Genomic DNA, 22642 nt, shown 5'->3' with positions numbered 1-22642 from the left:
GCTGCATCTATTGGAGGCTATCATTATTTTATCACTTTTATTGATGACTATAACAGAAAAGTTTGGGTGTATTTTATGAAAAAGAAAAGTGAAGTGTTTGGGCATTTCAAAACTCTTAAAGCTATGGTTGAAAAAGAAACAGGCCTGCAAATAAAATGTCTAAGGTTAGATGGAGGGGGAGAGTACCTCTCAAATGAGTTTGCAAGGTTCCTGCAGGAGCATGGCATAAAGCAACAATATTCATGCAGTCATACCCCACAACAAAATGGAATTGCAGAAAGGAAAAACATGCATATTGGAGAGGTATCTCGTGCCATGCTCAACGAAAAAGACTTGTCAGATTTTTACTGGGCTGAAGCAATTACTACATCAGTCTACATAATGAACATGACTCCTACTGCAGCAATACATGGGATGACTCCGGAGGAGAGGTATACTGGTAGGAAACCAGATATTTCTCATTTGAAAATTTTTGGTTGCATTGCCAATGTTCATGTGCCAGATGAGTTGAGATCCAAGTTGGATCCAAAAGCTGAGAAGTGCATATTTATCAGTTACTCTCTGCAGCAGCACAAAGGGTATAGATGCTATAACCCTTCTACTCGTAAGTTTACAGTGAGTAGAGATGTTGTTTTTGATGAGATGAGTAGCTGGTATAAACCAGTAAATGTGATTGATGATGTAGATGCACAAAATGGTAATGCTGCACAGAATTCACAGCAGTAGTCTCACAAAATATTAGTGGACCTGGAGTGTCCTCTAGCAGTGGTTCACATTCTTCGCCATGGACATGCAGATTGATATCAGGAGAATCTCCTCAAAACAATGCAGATAGTGGTATGCAGGTTTCACAAAAAGGAAAAGAGAAGGTAGATTATTCCATGTTTGATGTGAATGCAGGTCACTCTTATGTGGATGGTGAATCCAGTGGCTTAGAACAGAGCATTGATGATGAGTTGGGTATTCCTTCTATTGTTACACCTAGAGTAAGGAAAACCAGGGATGTTTTGAGAGCACCTGGGAGTGAACCTACTTTGTGCAGGTCTACCAGAGCTAGGTATCCTGTGGATAGACTGAAATATGATGGATTTACATCCATTCATTATGCCTATATGGTCAAAGTGATACAGGAACCAGAACCCACTTCTTTTGAGCAAGCCACGGGAAAAGAGAAATGGGAGAAAGCCATGGATGAAGAAATGGATGCCTTGGAAGCAAATGCTACATGGGAATTGGTACCTTTGCCTAAAGATAAGAATGCAATTGGTTGTAAGTGGGTTTATAAGGTGAAACACAATGCGGATGGTTCTGTGAATAGATACAAGGCAAGATTAGTAGTCAAGGGGTATGCACAAACATATGGCATTGATTATGAAGAAACATTCAGTCTGGTTGCCAAGATGGCAACTGTAAGAGTAGTCATTGCTATGGCTGCATCAAAGGGATAGTCTTTACATCACATGGATGTAAAGAATGCCTTCTTGCATGGTGATTTGCAAGAAGAGGTCTATATGGAGCAGCCACCAGGTTATGTGCATGCTATTAGAGCATGGTCTGACAAGATAGGATAGTATCTTGTCACTATTGGCTTTCAGATTTCCAAGGCAGATTTCTCACTTTATGTGAGAAAAACAGAGAAATGTATTATTTTACTTGTCATTTATGTTGATGATTTGATTATGACAGGTGATAGTGATGAAGATATCCTTCATGTAAAAATGCTATTGAAGCAGAAGTTTGAGATGAAGGATTTGGGAGAGCTGCGTTATTTCTTGGGTATTGAGGTGATTAGATCACCAAGTGGGATACGGCTCTTGTAGAGGCAGTATGGATTGGACATGCTATCCAAATATGGGATGACAGGCTGTAAGCCTTTTTTAATTCCTTTGGAGCAGAATGTGAAGCTGAACGAAGATGCAGGTGAGCTTCTGGAAGACCCTACTATGTATAGACGCATAGTAGGAAGTTTGATTTGGACTATTACCAGGCCAGATTTGAGCTATGTTGGATTGGTAAGTCAGTTTATGCACGCTCCAAGGAAACCACATTTGGATGCGGCTAGACGCATACTCAGGTTTGTGAAGTCCACATTGCAGTATGGACTATTTTATGAGACTGGGGTTCAGATATAGTTGCATGGATACACTGATGCTGATTGGGCTAGTAGTATTTCTGATAGACGATCTACCAATGGATATGTGTTCTCTTTTGGAGTGCTGTAGTCACTTGGAGCAGCAAGAAACATCCTACAGTTGCCTTGTCGAGCACAGAGGCTGAGTACAGGGGTGCATCAATGGCTGCATGTGAGGTAGCTTGGTTGCATAAGCTACTTTATGATATGCATGAGCCTACAGATGGGCCAGTTGTCATTTATTGTGACAACATGAGTAGTATACACTTGGTAAATAACCCAGTCTATCATGCTAGAACAAAGCACATTGAGGTGCATTATCACTATGTGCGGGAGAGGGTTTTACTAGGTCTTATTGATCTAGTTTATGTCAGCATAGAGGATCAGGTAGCTGACATATTCACAAAGGCATTGGGCGCAGAGAAGCTGCGCAAGTTCACAGACCTGCTTGGTGTGCAGGAATTGGGATTGAGCTTGAGGGAGAGTGTTGAGATATTGAGCTCCACTAGTGATATGCCAGGGTAACCGTTGTGCATTTATGTCACCGACTTGTTAGCTGCTGCAGATGCGGTTGGTACACCGCCCATGAATAATAGCTAGATGACAGCTATCCTTACCTACTCTAGTTCGTGGCTTAGTTAGTATGCCACCTTAGTTAGTTGAGTTTGGTTTGAGACTCATATATAGGATTCTTCTATTTCTTTGTACTAGAGTTCTTTTGGCTTACACAACTAAGAAGAGAAAAACTGTTTTCAGCCTCCACCTTTGTGTGTACTCCCCCATTGTGTAAGTGAGAAAGCTACAAGTGAGACTCATTCCTTCTCTCCCACAATCTTGACAATACCAGCTACTCATTTAATCAAAAACAACATCTCTGCTCACTGTAAACTTACGAGTAGAAGGATTGTAGTATCTATACCCTTTCTGCTGTGCAGAGAGTAACCAATAAAGATGCACTTCTCGGCTTTTGGATCCAACTTGGATCTCAACTCATCTGGCACATGAACATAGGCAATGCAACAAAAAATTTTCAAATGAGAAATATCTGGTTTCCTACCAGTATACCTCTCCTCTGGAGTCATCCCATGTATTGCTGTAGTGGGAGTCCTATTCATTATGTAGACTGCTGTAGCAACTGCTTCAGCCCAGTAAAAATCTGGCAAGTCTTTTTCGTTGAGCATGGCACGAGATACCTCTCCAATATGCATGTTTTTCCTTTCTGCAATTCCATTTTGTTGTGGGGTATGACTACATGAATATTGTTGCTTTATGCCATGCTCCTGCAGGAACCTTGTAAACTCATTTGAGAGGTACTCTCCCCCTCCATCTGACCTTAGGCATTTTATTTGCAGGCCTGTTTCTTTTTCAACCATAGCTTTAAGAGTTTTGAAATGCCCAAACACTTCACTTTTCTTTTTCATAAAATACACCCAACTTTTCTGCTATAGTCATCAATAAAAGTGAAAAAATAATGATAGCCTCCAATAGATGCAGCTTTAGTAGTCCACACATCAAAGTGGATTAATTCCAATGGCTTCTTACTCTCTTGAACATGTCTAGGAAATGGTTTCCTTGCCTGTTTTCCAAATTGACAGGCTTCACATACCTTATGCATTTTTGCAACCTTGAATTTAGGCAATCCTGCAACAATATTTTGGGCCTGCATTGATTTAAGTCGCTGTGCATTAACATGACCAATGCGTTTATGCTAGATATCAATATTTGAAACTACACCGGTCCCATGTGCAAACATTGCTGCACTCAATTCAGGCATGTCTGCATCCAACGCAAACATTCTGCCCTTCTTCTTTCCTTTTGCTACCAAGCGACATTTATTTTTCATATCCTCAACAAAGCATCCATGAGGATTAAATTTGACCTGCAAGCCCTGCTCAACCATTTGACCAACAGAAACCACATGAAATACATCGGACATGTATTTGTTTTTTCCATCTTGCATAGACAAAGGAATTTTTCCAATCTGCACAATAGGATGTGCAGTACCATCACCAGTCTCCACAAATCCTGGTTTTTTCATTTTTCTTGCATCCTACATCCATTCTGCATGACCTGTCATGTGGTTTGATGCACCTGAGTCAACATACCACACATCGTTGCTTTCTTCTACACTTATCACAGAATTGGTCATGTGCTGCACCATAAACAAATGGTCATTTCTGTCATCACCCTGTCCACTAGAAGATGCATAATTCCCTTGTTGCAATTTTCCATTCATGATGTCATTCTGCTTTTTATAGCAGTCTTTAGCCATATGACCCATTTTACCACAGTAGTAGCATTCAACATTGCTGTTTGCATTTTGGCCTCTTTGCCATCAACCACGACCTCTTTGGCTCCCCTTACCTCTAAAGTTACCACGTCCTCCTCCATAGGACTGGTTTTCTTGAGTTTGCTGCATATTCTGATTTCTACCACGGCCTCCAAATCGGCCTCCTCTACCTCTGCCTCTACCTCTTCCAGCATTTGAGTAGAAGACAGCTTCTTTTGAAGTTCCTTCTGAAGAAGATGCACCACCATTTCTCTGCTCCTCAGAAATTAGAAGAGCAATCAACTCCTCAAAATCAAGAAATCTTTCACGGACGGAAATGGATGTTCGAAACTGTGCATAATCCTTTCCTAGACCATTCAAGGTTACATAAACTAAATCATCATCTTCCACTGGCGACCCAATGGAAGCAAGTGCATCTGCAATCTTCTTCACCTTCATGTGGTAGTCATTGATGCTCATTCTTTCTCTTTGCACATTGTGCAACTCTTGCTTGAGCTACATTTTCCTAGCTTGCGTATTTGTGCTATATATTTTTGACAAAGTATCCCATGCCTCCTTTGGCGTACTTGCATCTTGAATATGCACAATCATAGAGTCTGAAATATTGATAGACAGCCAGTACATAACTTTTCTGGCTCTCTCATGCCATCCTTTAAATGCCTACATTTGCTGTTGATTGGGAACATTAGGAAGAACTGGTTCTTCTTCATTTCCTGCAACGAATTCCCAATATCCTTTTCCCATAAGGAAATTCGTCATTCTAAACTTCCATGCTTGGAAGTTGTTCTTGTCAAGCTTTTCAGTGACAATCTATAAAAGAGAATCATACGCCATTACAGAACACTGCAAAAAATTCTATCACTGCAAAAAACACAGCTTCAGCCTCACAAGGGCAAATCTGCAAAACTGACGAAAGTGGTATTTGACCACACAATCACTTCCTATTGACGATTTTGCATCAACAGGAAACAAGGATGATTCTGTAACTCCCAATGTCTCTGCGCACAGGCATATGATGCAATTTCTACGGTAACTTTTCACTGACCTGTAGAACGGTGGTCGCATAACAAAAAATAGGGCCTTTTCTTGAGTGTGTGTGGAAAACTTCTGCCTCCAAAACAGGTCCCAAAATGGCCTCAAATAAAAAAAAAAGGGCTACACAGCGAAGGGCGTCTCAATCTAAGACAATGCACTCTTGCACTTTCCGACTGTTGTACCTGCAGAGACTTGCTCCCAAACTCGAAAAATGAAAGTAACACTGTTCCTCTTACCAAAACACCGCGAGCTTGGTTTGCTTTCTTGAGCTCCTTACCACGAACCAGGCTCTAATACCATGTCAAGTTTGTGGGAGAGAAGGAAGGACTCTCACTTGTAGCTTTCTCACTTGCACAATGGGGGAATACACACAAAGGTGGAGGCTGAAAACAGTTTTCCTCTTCTTAGTTGTGTAAGCCAAAAAGAGCACACGTACAGAGAAATAGAAGAACCCTATATATGGGTCTCAAACCAAACTCAACTAACTAAGGTGGCATACTAACTGAGCCTCGAACTAGAGTAGATAAGGATAGCTGCCATCTAGCTATTATTCATGGGCGGTGTACCAACCGCATCTGTAGCTAACAAGTCGGTGACATAAATGCACAATGGTCACCCTGGCATATCACGAGTGGAGCTTGATATCTCAACATGGACTACTTTTGGCTAAAGATCCGCTTTAAGGGAGTGGCCTCATCTTCTAATGATGCATTGGAACTAGTATTGTCTTTTAATGGAGGCTTATCTCGCTCTTTGGGAACGTCACATAACAGGAACCTTCTGTGTTTTGTTTAAACTGCAGGGCTAGGGGTTGTTGGCAAGGTGCATCATCATCTTCTTCTTTAAGGAAAGGTAACTTTGGACGACAAGAGCCACTACTAAGGGAAGGCCTATTCTTCTTAATCTAGTTCTTGTAAAGCCTTTTCTCATGATGTGACTCATTGATCAGTCCAACAGGTATCATAATCATTATGTCTATCAAAGAGGGATCTTGTGCTTCTGAGGCTTCATGAACGTTATGAACGTCTTCATCATCTCTACCTTTTGTTAGTAGGATATATCCTTCTAGCTCACTTTCATAATCTTCATCTGCATCATCACTTTCATCCTCTTTAGGTTCTATTTCTACATTTGTGGGTGTTCTGTAAGAGAAGAACAAGCTCTCTATTATGTCCTCTGCTTCTGCTTCCATTGTTGTATCTAACAATGTCTCTACTTCTGTCGCTACCTCCAACTCTATCTCTCCAGCTCTATCTTTGCGACTGCCATGTAACAGGGAGAACAATACATCCATGTTTCTATATCACTATCAGAGGTGATTTCAGAAGTCAATTCGGGTTCAAGTAGGAGGTATTCTCCCATAGACAAATACTTTACTTCCTTCGGTAATTGGCTTACAGTGCCCACTGTTAGGGACTATACCTCTGTTTTCTTGGGAAAGATCTATTTGACAGCTTTTTGTCTCCTGATGTACCATCTATTACTTCATTGGAGGAGTCTATTATGACTTTGATGGACGTAGATACATTGCATTTTTGTGATCCATACAACTTCAACACCACTTTATTTGGTCCTCTGCCTAGGGTTAGGGTTCCTTTGAACCAGTCCGTCCTTACTCTTACTTCAAAAAGTCAAGGTTGTTCCAACAGGAGAGGGTATGAGGTCCCGTAAGAATTTGGTTTGACCACCAAATATATGAGCCAATAGTCTCCTCCTGCAAGGGTTGTCTTTACGTATGGGAGAATGCCCAATGGTTTGATTCTGCTTTGGTCTACCAATCTAATAAGACACTGCGTAGGTTGCATTCCTTGCAAGCCTAGATTCTTCATTATCACTTCCGTCATTATGTTTATTGATGAGCCTCCATCAATTAAAGCACCCTTCATTCCATATGCCAATCTCTAGAGTTCCAGGATCCAGGAAGGCTCTGTTGGACTTTTTTGTTGTTGGGGAAGCAATCCTTAGGCCACGTCTTCTTATCAAGATGATTTTGAATCTTTTTTTTGGCAACTGGGATACAATATCAGCAACTTTCGGAATGTTAGGTTTGGTTTAAAGGTGTCTAGGTCTTTAACCAAATCATACTCTTTAATAGGATCCATAGGCTTTTCCAATCGGCTAGGAAATGGGGCCACGCCCACTTTTATCTTTCCTTTTTCTTCTAGGAATGGTAATATATGTGCTTCTTCTTCATGAGGAGGTACTTCTACATTTTCTATTTCTTGGACCTCTGGTCCTATCTCTACAACTGTCTCTGTAGCTCTCTGTGGCTCTATAGTGCTCTGTACTTCCTTATTCTGGATTGTATTGTTCTGTTTTTCCCAAGGAAGGTTGAACTTCACAGTCTTGACAAAATGAACGTTCTCTTTTGGAACTATGGATTCTCTTTTATTTGTTCACGTTATTGCGGCCACTTCCAATTCCACCAAATTGGAAGTAGGTTCTTGGGTCTTCTGTTGGTTATCAATAGTAGATTTCACAAGGGCAAGACTTGGACAATCTTTTGTAGTGTGGCCTTCTCCTTTGCAACGACTACATAAGGGCATCTATAACATTCCACTTGTGATCTTTGGCCATTGCCAAGACTATCGTCCTCTGTAACTCTGAGAGGGAAATCTTCTTGGCCCAAAATTAGGACCAAACTCCCTAGGCTTTGGTCCAAGGTTCCTCGTTGTCATTTTGGATTCTAGCAAGTTGAATCTTATGTCTTCATATTTCTTTCTTTGTTCATGCATCTCTTTCAAAGAGCAATATCCTCCGTATGGTTAAACAATATGAACAAAAGGCTCCATGAATGGTTAGTTTTTGGGTACATTCAGTGGCTAAATATCCCGCTTGATGGCACTTTCTACACCATGTATTAGAATGCATCACATCTCTTCCACTTCCCGCAGAAGTGGATATATTGGCGGTATTCACCTTCAGCGTCTGTAGCTACTCTGTAAATCACATCCATAAGCTCTTTCTTGATACTTGCCACTGAATTGGACATGTAGTCCTTCAAAATTTCACCTCCTGAAGTACATGTTGTAGGGTTTTGGAAAGCTTTTGTAATTGCTGCATACACGGGTTGGGTTGATCCAAGAGGTCCTCTTTTCTATTTTTGATTCAGAGATCCTATTGAGACTTGGGGTTTTTGATTCCCGTGGGTAGAATTCCATTGTTTTTGAATTGCCATTGGAGGAACTATCTGAGACCACTGATGTTGTAGTTGAACCATCTGGTAAGAGAAGAGAGCTTAAGCAAATTATCACAAATTCGATTTGGCAAGCTCTCTTTCTGACATTAAACCAGATGTAAATCTCTTGCAGTCAGTTGGTTAAGCTATCTCCAGAAGTGCGAAAGGAATTTAAAAAGATCCTGTGTACTGGGTATATCATAGAACCTTTGGGTATAGTGTGAGTAGGACATGATTAGTGGGAGCATGCTGAAAAGCATTTTCCAAGGGTTACAGCCTACATTGATGGAATACTAGTGGATCATGCTATTGTAGATACATGATCATCTGTTAACATCATGAGTTCAAAATTGATGGAGAAGTTGGGTCCAGCAATCCAAAAGGATGCCTCCACAATTCTGCAAATGGCTGATGACAATTCAAGACAACCTAAAGATTGTATTACCAAAGTCCTTGTGACCCTTGCTTGTGTGGAATGCATTGTGGACTTTACAGTTATTAGGTTCGCAGGACGACCAAGCTATCAAGTATTGTTAGGAAGGCCATGGATCTTGCGATCTGATTTTCAAGTGGATATACCTACTGATCGATTGATATTTGGTAGAGGTACCAATCATGTGGCAGTAGATGCATATCCTCAGTCTCCTCAAATCGAGAGAGCTCCTCTATCCTCTACAAAATTAGAGACATTAGAAGATGTATCTATCAATGAGACTTCCTTAAGTGATGAATCCAAATAAGGGTCCACTATAGAGGACATCTATCAGATAACTCTAAATGAGCCAATAGAACCTCAAGGTTAAATAAGAGACGTGGATGGGATTGAGGTGGATCTTGGTATGCCAAATGATCCGCGTCCAATCAAATTAGGGTCTATGCTCAGTGTGGAAGAAAGGGAGGACTATGTGTCCCTTATCCAAGAGTTTCGTGACATTTTTGCCTAGAGTTGTGATGAGCTGAGAGGTATTCCTCCCAGCCTGGCTGTTCATATTATTCCTTTAAAGGAATGTAGCCATCCTGTGCATTAGAAAGTAAGGCGTATGACTTTTGAACTGAGAGACTGGTTGTTTGAGGAGTTATAGAAATTGCGACAAGCTAGTTTGATCTTCCTTGTTCATGACACTAAATGGTATTCACTTTTTGTTATCAAGAGAAGAAAAATAATCAAATCCATCTTTGCGTAGACTTTAGAGATCTGAATAAGCAAACAGTTAAGGACTACTACCCGTTGCCCTTTATTGACTAAACTTTGGACCACTTAGCGGGTAGGGAGATACATTCCTTTATGGATTGCTTCATGGGATACAACTAGATGGAAATTGTAGAAGAAGATAAGCTAAAAAAAACTTTCATAACTATCTTCGATATGTTTGCATACCATGTGATTGCCTTTGGTTTGTGCAATGCACCCAGTTCATGGCAACGAACAGCAGACATGACCTTTGGTGATATCTCCCTAGAGGAGTTGAAAGTATTTATCCATGACTTAGGGTCAGCCACCATAAAAGAAAGGCAATTGATTATTTTAAGAAAGCGTTTTGAGTGTTGTATATAATTTTTCATAGCTCTTAACCCATAGAAGTGTGTCTTTGGGGTGCCTTATGGGCTAATGCTAGGCCATGTGGTCAGTTCAATAGGGATTTCTATTAATCCTAAAAAGATCAAGGTCATAGTCGCCATGAGTCTACCACGCACTCCAAAAGAAGTACATAACTTTTTGTCATCCGTAGGGTACTATCAGAGGTTCATAAATGCCATGGCAGAAAGAATGTTACCACTAACAAATCTATTATCGTTTAGCTATCAGCTTGAATGGAGTGAACCTTGTAAGTAACTTTTGATGATGTGAAACAAGAGCTAGTAAAAGCACTAAATTTAAAAGCACCTAAAAGGGGCAAAAGTTTTCTATATATTTTGAGCAATCACCATGCATAGTATCAACTGATATTTATCCCAAATCTGGGAGGAAAAATGGTATTATCCGATCACTTTTGCTAGTCAGAAGTTGGGCATAGCAGAAATCAACTATACTTATATGGAAAAGTTGTGCCTTGCAATGGTATTTGCAACTAAAAATTTCAAGCACTACATTCTCTATGAGAAGATAGTTTTCTATACAAAGGCAGAGGGGCTTAAATTGCTGATGAACAAGCTAGGGTCACCTGATCGTTTAGCTAAGTTGTTAATCACTTTGCAAGAATTTGATTATGAGATTAGAAGTAAACCACACAAGATACAGGGTATTGTGGAATGCCTTGTGGATTTTGGGAGCTGAAAGAGGCTTTAGTTGAAGGAAGTGATATCGAGAAAATGTTTAAAATTGATGCGGCCTCTATCCCATCTTGGCATGCTGATATCATGCATTACCTATCCATAGGAGAGGCTGGATGGAGTCCCAAGAGGAACATCAAGGAAAAGGGGATTCTACTGCTAGAAAATCTATCTTATAACATCAACAAGCTTTTATTTCATTCTTTTGATCATCAAAACAAAGAAAACATCAATTCTTCACGCAATATCATAGTAGATATCTCCCATGGATTTGATAGAATCAACCATAATCTTCAACATCTTCATAGAATCCATCAATATAACAAAGAACATAGAAGAATACACAATCTTTGAGTGGAAATCAATCACATCGTATTCATCTTCAATGTCTTCATAGTTCTCTCTCTCAATCTCTCATATGCAGTTACACTGTTTTGATAGAATTGACTACCTCTGGCTCTCTCTCTCTCTTTCTATCAATAGTACATCATATCCTCACTAAAATACTCTCATAATAACTCTCAATAATCCTTCTTAGGTCGTGGATGCACCTCCCAAGAGGTATGTCTGATACGAAGAGTCACCAGAGCCACTACAATGTCTTTTCACATCTCACTACTGTCACTGTCACTTCAGTCTTCAACAGGCTGCTTCTTCCATTTGTTTTAGCTCTTTTTAACTTAGATTAATCCTTTCCAAAAGGTAGAAAACTTTCCCAAAGTCACACATACTTTCTACAGAATACTTACAGAAGATCTACCTAACAATTACAGTACAGTACCAGAGCAGCTACAAAATAGTTATAGAGCAGAGACAGAGGCTCTATAGAAGGTTTACAGAAGGTCATCAAAACCTCATAACTCATACTAAAACCATTCCAAACTATCAAAAACTTTTCAATAAACTTTCAAAAGATCTCAATCTTCATCAATCATCAATCCATGCTTTATACAGAAGAAAACCAGAACAAAAGAGAAGGTATACAGAACCAATTAGAATCTATCAGAACATCATAGAGCTTCATATCTCTACTGAAAATCATCATCATCTTCCAAAACATAATCAATATCATCCAAAACATTCTCAAACACTTCGTTTATCAACCAATCACTCTAAATCCATAAAAAATCAATCATTCAATCCTAAAAAACAACAAAAATCAGTCAAAAATTCAATCTTTTTCCACTCTCAACATATTCCCACACTTAGAAAGGAAGCATCCTCACGACCTAAGGAAAAGAATAATATAAGTTCACTAAAGAGCTCAATTTTAACTTCGTCAGATCTTCAACAATCTCGCCAAACCACGATCCCAACTTATTACCTGGATCTCTAGAAAAAACTACTAAAGAAAAACTTCGTTATTCATTAACTCATTTGATAATCATTTAAAAATCATAAAAATTTTGTAAAGGATATAAGAGGTTCTTCATCATCTTTCCATCATAGCTTTCCTTTCACCATCAATTGTTTAAAAAGAGCTCTCGAACAAATTATTCTCAATCAACACGATCTCATCACATACAATTATTACAACACACACACACACAAACACTAACACAACCATCTAAATGACACCTCCAAAAAGAGATATATATATCATTAAGAATCATCCAAAATACATTGCAAAGGCATCAATGAAGGTGATCCCTTTTGAAGGCTTGGTGATTTCGAAAATGATCCATGGAGAAGGACTCATCTACAAATGTCTTTGGAGGGTTTTGAAAGAACTGCACGCATCACATTCTTTCTAGCAAAACAAGGTATGTGCTAGGTAGACATAGGGCATGAAAATATAGGACATCCAATTGTTGGGAATCAATGTTCACATTGACATTCATACTAAGCTCTGGAATGGCCTTTTGATCATTATGGGAATGCCTATGCATGTATGCTAGATACCAAGCAAAATGAGCTATCAATCTCAATGAAGGATCTAGAGATTGTGAATATTGATGAACAAAATGAATGTAGTTCTGGTATGCTTGACTGGCAGTAGTCCACTCTCCTGAAATTATTGGCCAGTTTATCTAGGGTCCTGTAAGAGAATCAGTCGAGCTCCATCCTCTTCTTCTGGGAATCTGCTGATCAAATCCATCGTACTCACTAACCAACTGAGGGGGTTGAGAAATAGAAGTGGCAGGAGAGGGAAGTGGAATAAGTAAAAGAGGATGAAGAGATGGGTAGGAAAAATCATAAAAGGAGGAATAAGATAAAGAAGGAGTGGCTGAAAATGTAAGTGAATCAGTTAGGAAAGGTGCCAATTGATAAACACGAAAAGTAGATGGTATATGGATAGATGGTGAAGGACATGGTAGAGAAGGGGAAAAGACTCTATCTTTGATAAAAGAACAATAGGTAAATATAGGAATTTGAGGAAAACATTGAGATTGGAAAAGAAGAGGTAAGATAGCTGCTGAATTGGTTTGATAAAGGGAAAGATAGGTATCGTAGCGATGAGCCATTTGTTGGTAGTACAATAGGCTAGGAACAGAGGGACCTAAGACAGATCTTCTTTGATAGGCATAAAAAAAGGATGAATCAAAGGGATGGTTTTTGGAAAGATAAGCTAGGAGATCCACCCTTAGTTGGTTAGTGCTCTGCACATAGGTAGAAGCTGTATTCTAACGTTGATTCAGGACCACAAAATCAATCAATAAATGCCATGAGTTGTCAAGGCAAGTAGCCACTTTTGAGGAATAACACTGGAACATGTCATCTATTCGCAACTCCAAATAGTTGACATATAAAACGGCTTGCAAAACCACATACCAGGCCATATCTACATCATCTAAAATCAACGGATCACCTCGTAGATACATGTAAGACAACAACATGGTATCCGTTGTCACAGAATCTTCAAACACCATACGGACTACTTCTGTCAGCAACTCAGGAGACCAAGCCCCACTCCAACCATCCTCTGGAAGAGAAAGATCCATCGTTGAAAGCTTCATATAGAAGGACAACTTCTGCAATTGATAGTGGACAAAGAAAGAATGGTTCGGAGGAACATACTCCTGGAAGTGCTCAAATGTAGACCATAACAAATCCATCCTGGACTGCAATCTTTTCACTTTATCTTGAAATAAGGGACACAAGGTGGCCTGTCTCTAGAGAATTGCCAAGTCCTGCTTAGAGATAGAAGGAATCGTAGAAACATTGGGGCTTGGAGGAACGGACCGTGACTGTGCCAGTTGGTCTTGCAACTGCTTGATTTGGGAAGCTTGTGATTCCACTGTGTTATGAGCAGTTTGTAAGGCTGACAGTTTTGCACCTAAAAGAGTCTGAAACTCTTGAGCTTCTTTGGACATCCTCTCTTTCTCCTCTAAGACTCTAGTGACCTCTGACTAAGCTCCCATTAATTGAATCTTCAAAGAAGATCTCTTCTCTCTGGGTCTCAATCATTTGGGTCTGCTGCTCCATCTGCTTAAATAGATCTGCAAGTGCATCTTTAGTAGAGGCTAACTCTGAGGTTGCCTTATGCAACTGGTCTTTGGACTGCATCAGTTCTTCATAGAAAGAAGCATACAGCTATTGAGCACAAGCTGTCATTGAAAGTTCAATCTAACTCTGGATGTCTATACAGAGGAATGGAATAGTATCTCCTGATACTAAACTGTGCAGTGAAGGGACTGATATGTCCAAGGAACCCTCTCTATGTGCCCTTAACAAATTGTCACATGTGAGGTAAGCAGGGAGGTCACTGCCAGATGTAGTAGGAATTGTGACTGAAGGAATAACTGAAGGAGTTTTATCTGCCACACGCTTCAAGCGCTTCCACTGAATGACCAATGGAGGAGGGGAATCAAGATCCTCTATATCAATAGGTTCTGACTCTTTTGAAGGTGGTGGGGGAGGTACTAGATCAAATGGAGTACACCCTTCTTTAGGCCTGAGTATGTCAAGAAAGCATATAGGTAGGAACCATATGTGACATTTGTGACATTTCCTTTGGTTACTTTGACAAAATGTTGGTCCATCTTTGTAAGCAGGTAAGTACTCCAATCAATAGCCACCCCTTTTAACACCATCTTGGAAGCTGTGAATAGCTCTTTTGACAAGTAATGAGATGGTGTTTTGGCAGGCATAAATCTATCTTGGAGGAACTAGCAGACTAACTTCCAAAGAGGATCAGTGATCATGGAAAAAGATAATCTTGAAGTTTTTATCACTTTCTTGACATCCAAAATCTCTTTGGTTTGCTTCTGTAACAGCTTGAAAATCTCATCGTTGGAGAATAATTGTCTAACTGTAACAAAGGGCTCTCCTTTGTAGGGAAGAGACAAAGCCTTCCCTAATCCTCGGGGTGTCAATACCACGGAAATACCATGAACCAGGCCCGACTTCTTGCTATATGATGCAAGAAACTCATCACACAGGGATTGATCATCTGGAATAAGTGGGAATGAAGCAGCCACGAAAGTCGCAAGTCCTGCTTTCGCTATAGGCTCAAAAGCTAGTAGGGAAGAATAATCCCTTCTGATCAATGGGACATACTGGATAGGAGGAGGAGCGTGAGGCGCCATTCAAATGGAAAACACACACACCACACCACAGACAATCACAAAGAATGCCTGCAAAACAACCAAAGGGCTATAAAAAAGAAATCAATCAAAAGAAGTACACACATACATAGACGTAGCTAACCCATTTACCACCCCAAACAACCCACATCCTAGAAAAAATTCGGCATGACCTCTACAAATATGCGACCGAAAACTTTATGCAATGCAACAAACAGGCACCCAAAACCCTGTATCAGGCAAGAAAAGAAAAAAAACTACAAATCGTATCCGTAATTGTAGCACATAAACAAACTAGAATACCATAAAAATCTAAATCAAGATCTGAGTATAACCTTGACCAATAGTTTCAACTAAGAGAACTTTACGCGCCTATCCCACGAAGCGTGTTTATTAAAAAGAGGAAAAAAGTGCAGTGAGGGGAAATTATTTTAATGAAGGGTTCATTTTAAGAAATTATTAACAATGGGTGACATTTTATTAGGTGATAAACCTTAATAAGAAAATAACGGTTTCTTCTTAAAATTTCAAATACAATTTATTAGGGTGAAGCGGTGCTTTATCGAAAAGCGGACTACGATTCCCAAACTGAGGTCTCTAAATGCAAATTCATTAATTAAAAATTAATGGTGATGTGGAGCGCTTTTTTGCCAGCGCATACTTTTTTGTGACGGCTGGTTTATTTTTATTAAAAATTAAGGTGCCTCTTAAGCGCACGTAGCGCGTGCAAAGTGAACGGCTAGTTGATTTTTCATTATTAAAAACTGTGTATTTAGTGCGAATGCGCGTGGAAAAGTGGGTGAATATAGTTCATTTTAGCAATTAATTGTGGTTAAGGGATAATAAAAATAAATAAAGCTCACAAAATAAATACATGGTAGGGGTGTCTATGCAATGGACTGAAGGCGCACGGAGTAGTCCCCAAAAGCAAGGAATCCAGTAAAAAAAAACAAACACCACTGACTAGAAAAAATAAAGCACCTTAATGTTTTTGTTGGATTTTTATTTTATTTTGTTATTTGTTTGTGGTATTTTTCTTAAAATTATATTTTAGGTGTGTTTGTATTGTGTATATTGTTTGGTTTTGGCTTATTTGTTTTGTTATTTTTTTCTTTTTCTGTTTTCTTTTAAAAAATTAAATTGGGATAAATGACACATGAATATGTTGTGAAGTGTAAGAGTGGGATTTGAGCAATCTAACAAGTATCAACAATGTGTTTGAATTTATCCATGATTTTTCAATTGATTTTCAGAATTTAAAATGATTTTTTATGAAGTGAAGTATTAAATTTAGGATTTTTGGCTTCAAATAATATTTTTTTCATTTATGGAAGCAGCAAGGGGATTTGTGGAATTTTTTGGATTTTTTTGGATTTATTCCTAAATTTTTACTAATTTTTAATAAATTTTACTCATTTTACATGTAATTTTGAAGGAAATTTTAGATTTTAATTTTTTTACAATTTATTTTCTTAAATTTTCACTTTAAAAATATTCCAAATGATTTTAGAAATATTAATTTTTTTGAATTTTTCCTACAAATTTTTTGACTTTTAAATGATTTTTAATGAATTTTTGGAATTTTTATATGTTTTATGTTTATTTTTATGTATTTTTATGTATTTTGCGAGTATAAAAGGCGATACTCGGTCTGTGTGTGAATAGCGGAGGATGACTGCGTGTGGCTGACTGCAATACTCCACCGCACAGACAAGTCGGAAGCGCGCCCTCGCGCGTGAATGCCCGCTATCACACCCGTATACAGCGGAAAAACAACGGAGGAGAAAGGGCAGGAACGGGGGCTGACTGAGTAGGTTAAGTTAATGAAGTTAGCTTAGTCAGAGAAAGTTAATTAAGTTAGTTTAGCTGGGTAAATCAATTAGGTTAGTTAGGTGAGTTTAGTGTGGTAAGTTAGGTTAGTGTAAGTAATGTTAGTCTGTTTAATCTGTTTAAATCATGTTAGTGAGGGTAGTATGTTAAATAATGTTAGTTAAGCTAAGATGTGGTTCGTCTATGTAAGTAAAGTTGGGTTAGTCTAACTAGGGTTAGTTTAATCTAACTAAGGTTAGTTTAAGTAACTATGGTTAACTTAGTCTAACTATGGGTAGATTAGTCTAACTATGGTTAGTGTAATCTAACTAGAGGTGAGTTAGGTTAACTATGGGTTAGGGAGGTCTAACTAGGGGTGAGTTGTCTAACTAGGGTAAAGTTAATCTAACTAGGGTTAGGGAGACTAACTATGGTTAGGTTAGACTAACTAAGGGTGAATTAATTAACTAAGGGTTAGTTAATTAACTAGGGGTGATTTAAATTAACTAGGGTTAATTAAAGTTAACTAGAGTTAATGTAAATTAACTGACCAGAGGGGGAAAGGGGAGGTGGCCCGCCGCACCACGGAGGAGGAGGAGGAGGAGGAGGAGGAGGAGGAGGAGGAGGAGGAGGAGGAGGAGGAGGAGGAGGAGGAAGGAAGGAAGGAAGGAAGAAGAAGGGTGAGGAGGGGGAGGGGGAGGAGGAGGAGGAAGGAAGAAGAAGGAGGAGGAAGGAAGAAGAAGGGTGAGGAGGAGGAGGAGGACTGGCGGGGGCATCGAGGGCCGTCGACGGTGCAAGGGGGTGTCCAGGGCAGCGGCAGGCGATGACGTAGGCGAGTGGCGGGCGGCAATGTCGCAGCAGAGGGTGGCGGCGATGGCGCAAGCGAGGGCGGCGAGGCAGCAGGCATAGGGAAGGAGGCGAGGGCGGCTATCGACAGGCGACGGGGAGTAGGGGGACAGGAGATGGAGATGGTGGAGGGCGAGGAGAACGACAAGGCCGTGACGGGCAAGTAAGGCAAGTAGGTTTTTTTTTGTGTTTTTTTCTTTTTTGTTTTTCTCTCTCTTGTTTTTTTCCTTTTTTTTCTCTTGTTTTTTTTGTGTTTCTTTTTCCTCTTTTTTTTGTGTTTTGTGTTTTTAAATTTTTTTTTTGTGTTTTGGTTGTTTGCTGTTATTTTTGTTTCTTTTTTGTTTAGTATTATTATTATTTTGGTATTTGTTATTATTATTATTATTTATTTTATTTTAAATTCTTATTGTGTATATTTGGTTTGTGGTGTGTTTGATTTTATTATTTGGTTGTTTTGGTTTTTTTTTTGGTTAATAAAAAGAAATTGAATAGGGATGTGTAAAAGAACGCACCTCCATGTCCCGCACGCATGCGCGGGGCGGGAGTAAAAAAATTTGCAGTGACGGGATCAAACGGGGCAGGGATAGCGATGTGTGAGCCACGAACACCACGGAGGCTTCTTGAGGCGCGTAAAATCAGAAATAGGCGCATTCACGCGCGATACGAGAAACACGGTCACACAGCCAAAAGAAATAAAAAGTAATAAAATCCAAACTGTACTTCAGATCGAAAAACTGTAAGAAGGAAAAATGTGCCGGAGATGAGGGGAAGATGATAGAAAAATATCACATGGGTTCCGGGGCAAAATTAGGGTGTTCACATGGGAAAAACGCAAAAAAAAAGTCCGAAAACACATACGGGTATAAATATCGAAAAATCCACGTGTCGGAATGAAATGCGGAAAGAAGGAAAATTGTGTAGAACAATGTTTCCAACAACCCTATCATGACAAAACACAGTTCCGATTGAGATAGGATGTGTTCACAAGAAAAAAAACCCCAAAAAGGGGCCCGAAAATAGACTCGAAAATTAATTTGGAAAAAATCGTGCGCCAGAATAGAGGACAGTAAAAAGGAAAAATGTCCGGAAGAAAGGGATTCATAGGACTGATGTATCAAAACTCAGTTGGAAAGGCATTAGGAGGGGTAGATTCACATGGAAAAATGTAAAAAATAATCACGAAAAGGGCCCGAAAACCCGCAAAAATTAATAACAGACCAACCGTGCATCGAAATGACAGGGAGTAAAAAGGAAAAATGTTAGGGGGAAGGGGCAGGACAGGTCTGGCACATCAAATTAGGGTCCCGAAGCAATGAAGGCGCGTTCACATGGAAAACCGTCCATTTTATGGGAATTGCTTAAAAAATTAGTAACTTGAGAACTGTTTGTCGGAACAAGGGTTGGTAAAAAGGAAAAATAGGCCATTCGAAGGGACAAACAGGGTTGTAAGGTTGGATGTGAGTTTTCGGTGAACATAGGGTACGTTCACATGGAAAGATCACAAAACAAAGGATAAAGGTAAATGGGTAAGAAACAACCTCTGGGACAGGGTGAAATAGAATGGAGGAGTGGAGAACGGACCCCAACAGGGTAAAATGAAGTCATGGCATAGATACATAATCATAGCAGGGTAGATGCATGGGGGTATGCAACATAGACATACAAGGATGCATCCCCACACTTAAAACCTTAGTAGGAAGGGTAAACCGAACAACAAGGACCTAGTACCACACCTCAGACCAACCACAGACGTCCCCACACTTAAGACATAACCGTCACTGATAAACAGAAGGTGTAGGGTTAGAAAAACTTGGCCCATATCACCGAGGAGTAATGTCGACTATCGAGGTTGCGTCTTGTGTCATTGTCGGCTGGAGGAGGTAACAAGGTATCTTCAGAGCACATGTCCTTCGTCCTTTGTGGCAGGCACCACGCGGCAGCACCTAGGGAGATAGCTGATTGATAGAATCGTAGGAAATTCGTCGATGATTGTAGTAGGGTTTTGGGAAGCTTGTAATTATTGCATACACTGGTTGGGTCGATCCAGAAGGTCCTCTGTTCTGGCTCTGATTTAGAGCTCCTGTTGAGACTTGAGGTTGTTGATTCCAATTGGTAGGATTCCACTGTTGTTGAGTCACCATTGGAGGAACTCTTTGAGGCCACTGTTGTTGTGGTTGAACCATCATTTGAGGCAGTGTCGTCTGTGGCGACCACAGTGGGTTAGGTGCATTATAGTGCTACACTGTTTGCATATGGGGATAGGGGTAGGGAACTGTCCCTGGGACTGCATTTGGTGGGTATACCATTCCTAGCATGGAAGGAGGTAAGACTCCTCTTCCTGGAGTCATTGACAACCTTGCTTCAACTTTGTCAAACAATCTTGTGCCTTCCACTGCAGCTTGCAGATTGATTGGTCTTTTCAATTCCACGAACTTGTGAACTTCTGGTTGTAGGCCCCTGAGAAACACTCCTTTTTGAATACCTTTGTCCAAATGATGGTTAGTCCATCTCTTCAGGATGGATTCCATTCGCGAGACATAAGCTTCTACTCTTTCTCCAAAGGACTGAAATAGGTTCATGAACTCCTCTCACATCTGCTCTTCAAAACCTTCACGCCTAAATTTAGTGAGGAAGGCGTCCCATGTGCCAAAAGTTCCTACTGCTTGTCTCTCATACCACTGAAATGCCGCGCCCTTGAAAGTGGCGGGGAATATTGCTAACCAATGCTCAGGGGTTCTGACATTATTAGCCACACATGCTACCATAAATTCTGCTACATGAAGATCAAGGTCTTCATTGTACTCCCCCTTAAAAACTGGCAATGGGACTACATTTGCTGGCCTATCATCAATATTTCCAAGACGAATCTGACTAGGAAGAGGACCTTGAGTTGCCATGGGAACTTCTATAAAGAGTGCTTTTAGGGCGTCAAAGGAGGCTTCTGCTGTGCGAGCTCGTTTTCAGCTTTGATTTTTGCCTTCTCTCTTCTTACGTACCTCTGGACTCATTCTAATGCTTGCCTCTTGATTGCATCATTCATCAGGGGGTTGGCTCCAACCAGTTGGTCTATACTCAACAGGATAGTATCAGCGAGGGCTTCGGTCTTTGAGGGATTCTTTGGCCAACATCTCCTCTACTTCCTTTTTCTCAGCATCTTTGAATTCGGCTTTCAAACCACTACAGAGGGGGAGATATTCCATTCTGAAAGTATTAAAACTTATTCTTCTTAGGATCATTGTTATGTCATTATAATAATGCCAGCTTCTGAGGGTATCAACAGTATATGTTGTGAAAAACACTCTGTCTACCAACTTCCAGTGGGTTGCTAATTGGACAAATAGAAGATTGTCAGTGCACCAAGCATCCCACATATCTTGCTGTTGAGCATCCACGAACAAATTTCAGCTCTTTTCCTTCTTGTTTTCGTGAACCTCTATAGACCATGACTCTTGAAGCTTCTTCACGATCTCCCACTTGATGATATTTGGAAACTTCTCAATGAATGCGAAATCTTCCATGGATGGTCATTCTCTCTGTTTCTGCTCTCTTCAATTTGTTCCCAAACAGTTTGCCACCAAGATGCAAGTTTTTGCCTGCTTCAACAGGAAGAGGAAACAGTCCACCGCATAGAGCATGCATCATGATGGTGATATGTTTCCGCCATTGTGGGATGAACTTCTTTTGGAAAGAGGCTTTGATAATGAGAATCTCCAACTCTTCAATGGAAGAAGGAACTTTGCAAACTTCCATTGAATTCTTCTCTTCTTGGCAATGCCATTTCCTTCATTGTCAGCCTCTTCTGATGCTTGTTGATGGCAAGTTTCCTCGGCTGCGCACCAAAAACATGGAGCCCCAAGAGGAACACCAAGGAAAAGGGGATTCTATTGTAATAAAATCTATCTTGTAACATCAACAAGCTTTTATTTCATTCTTTTGATCATCAAAACAAAGAAAATAGCAATCCTTCACACATCATCATAGTAGATATCTCCCACGGATTTGATAGAATCAATCATAATCTTCAACATCTTCATAGAATCCATCAATATAATAAATAAAATAGAAGAATACACCATCTTTGAATGGAAATCAATTGCATAGTATTCATCTTCAATGCCTTCATAGTTCTCTCTCCAATCTCTCATATACAGTTACACTGTTTTGATAGAATTGACTATCTCTGGCTCTCTCTCTCTCTCTCTCTATCAATAGTACATCATATCCTCACTACAATACTCTCATAATAACTCTCAATAATCCTTCCTAGGTCTTAGATGTACCTCCCAAGAGGTATGCCTGATATGAAAAGTCACCAAAGCCACTACAGTGTCTTTTCACAGCTCACTACTATCATTGTCACTTCAGTCTTCTCTTCAGTCTTCAACAGGCTGCTTATTCCATTTGTTTTAGCTCTTTTTAACTTAGATTCATCCTTTCCAAAAGGTAGAAAACTTTCCCAAAGTCACACATACTTTCTACCGAATACTTACAGAAGATCTACCTAACAGTTACAGTATAGTACCAGAGCAGCTACAGAACAGTTACAGAGCAGAGAC

Source organism: Lygodium microphyllum, chromosome 25, assembly GCF_053477565.2.
Source record: "Lygodium microphyllum isolate KBCC chromosome 25, Lygodium_microphyllum_v1.1.10, whole genome shotgun sequence".
In the NCBI taxonomy this organism is placed as follows: domain Eukaryota; kingdom Viridiplantae; phylum Streptophyta; class Polypodiopsida; order Schizaeales; family Lygodiaceae; genus Lygodium; species Lygodium microphyllum.
The sequence above is the reverse complement of the archived record's forward strand: the minus strand, read 5'-3'. Positions refer to the sequence as shown.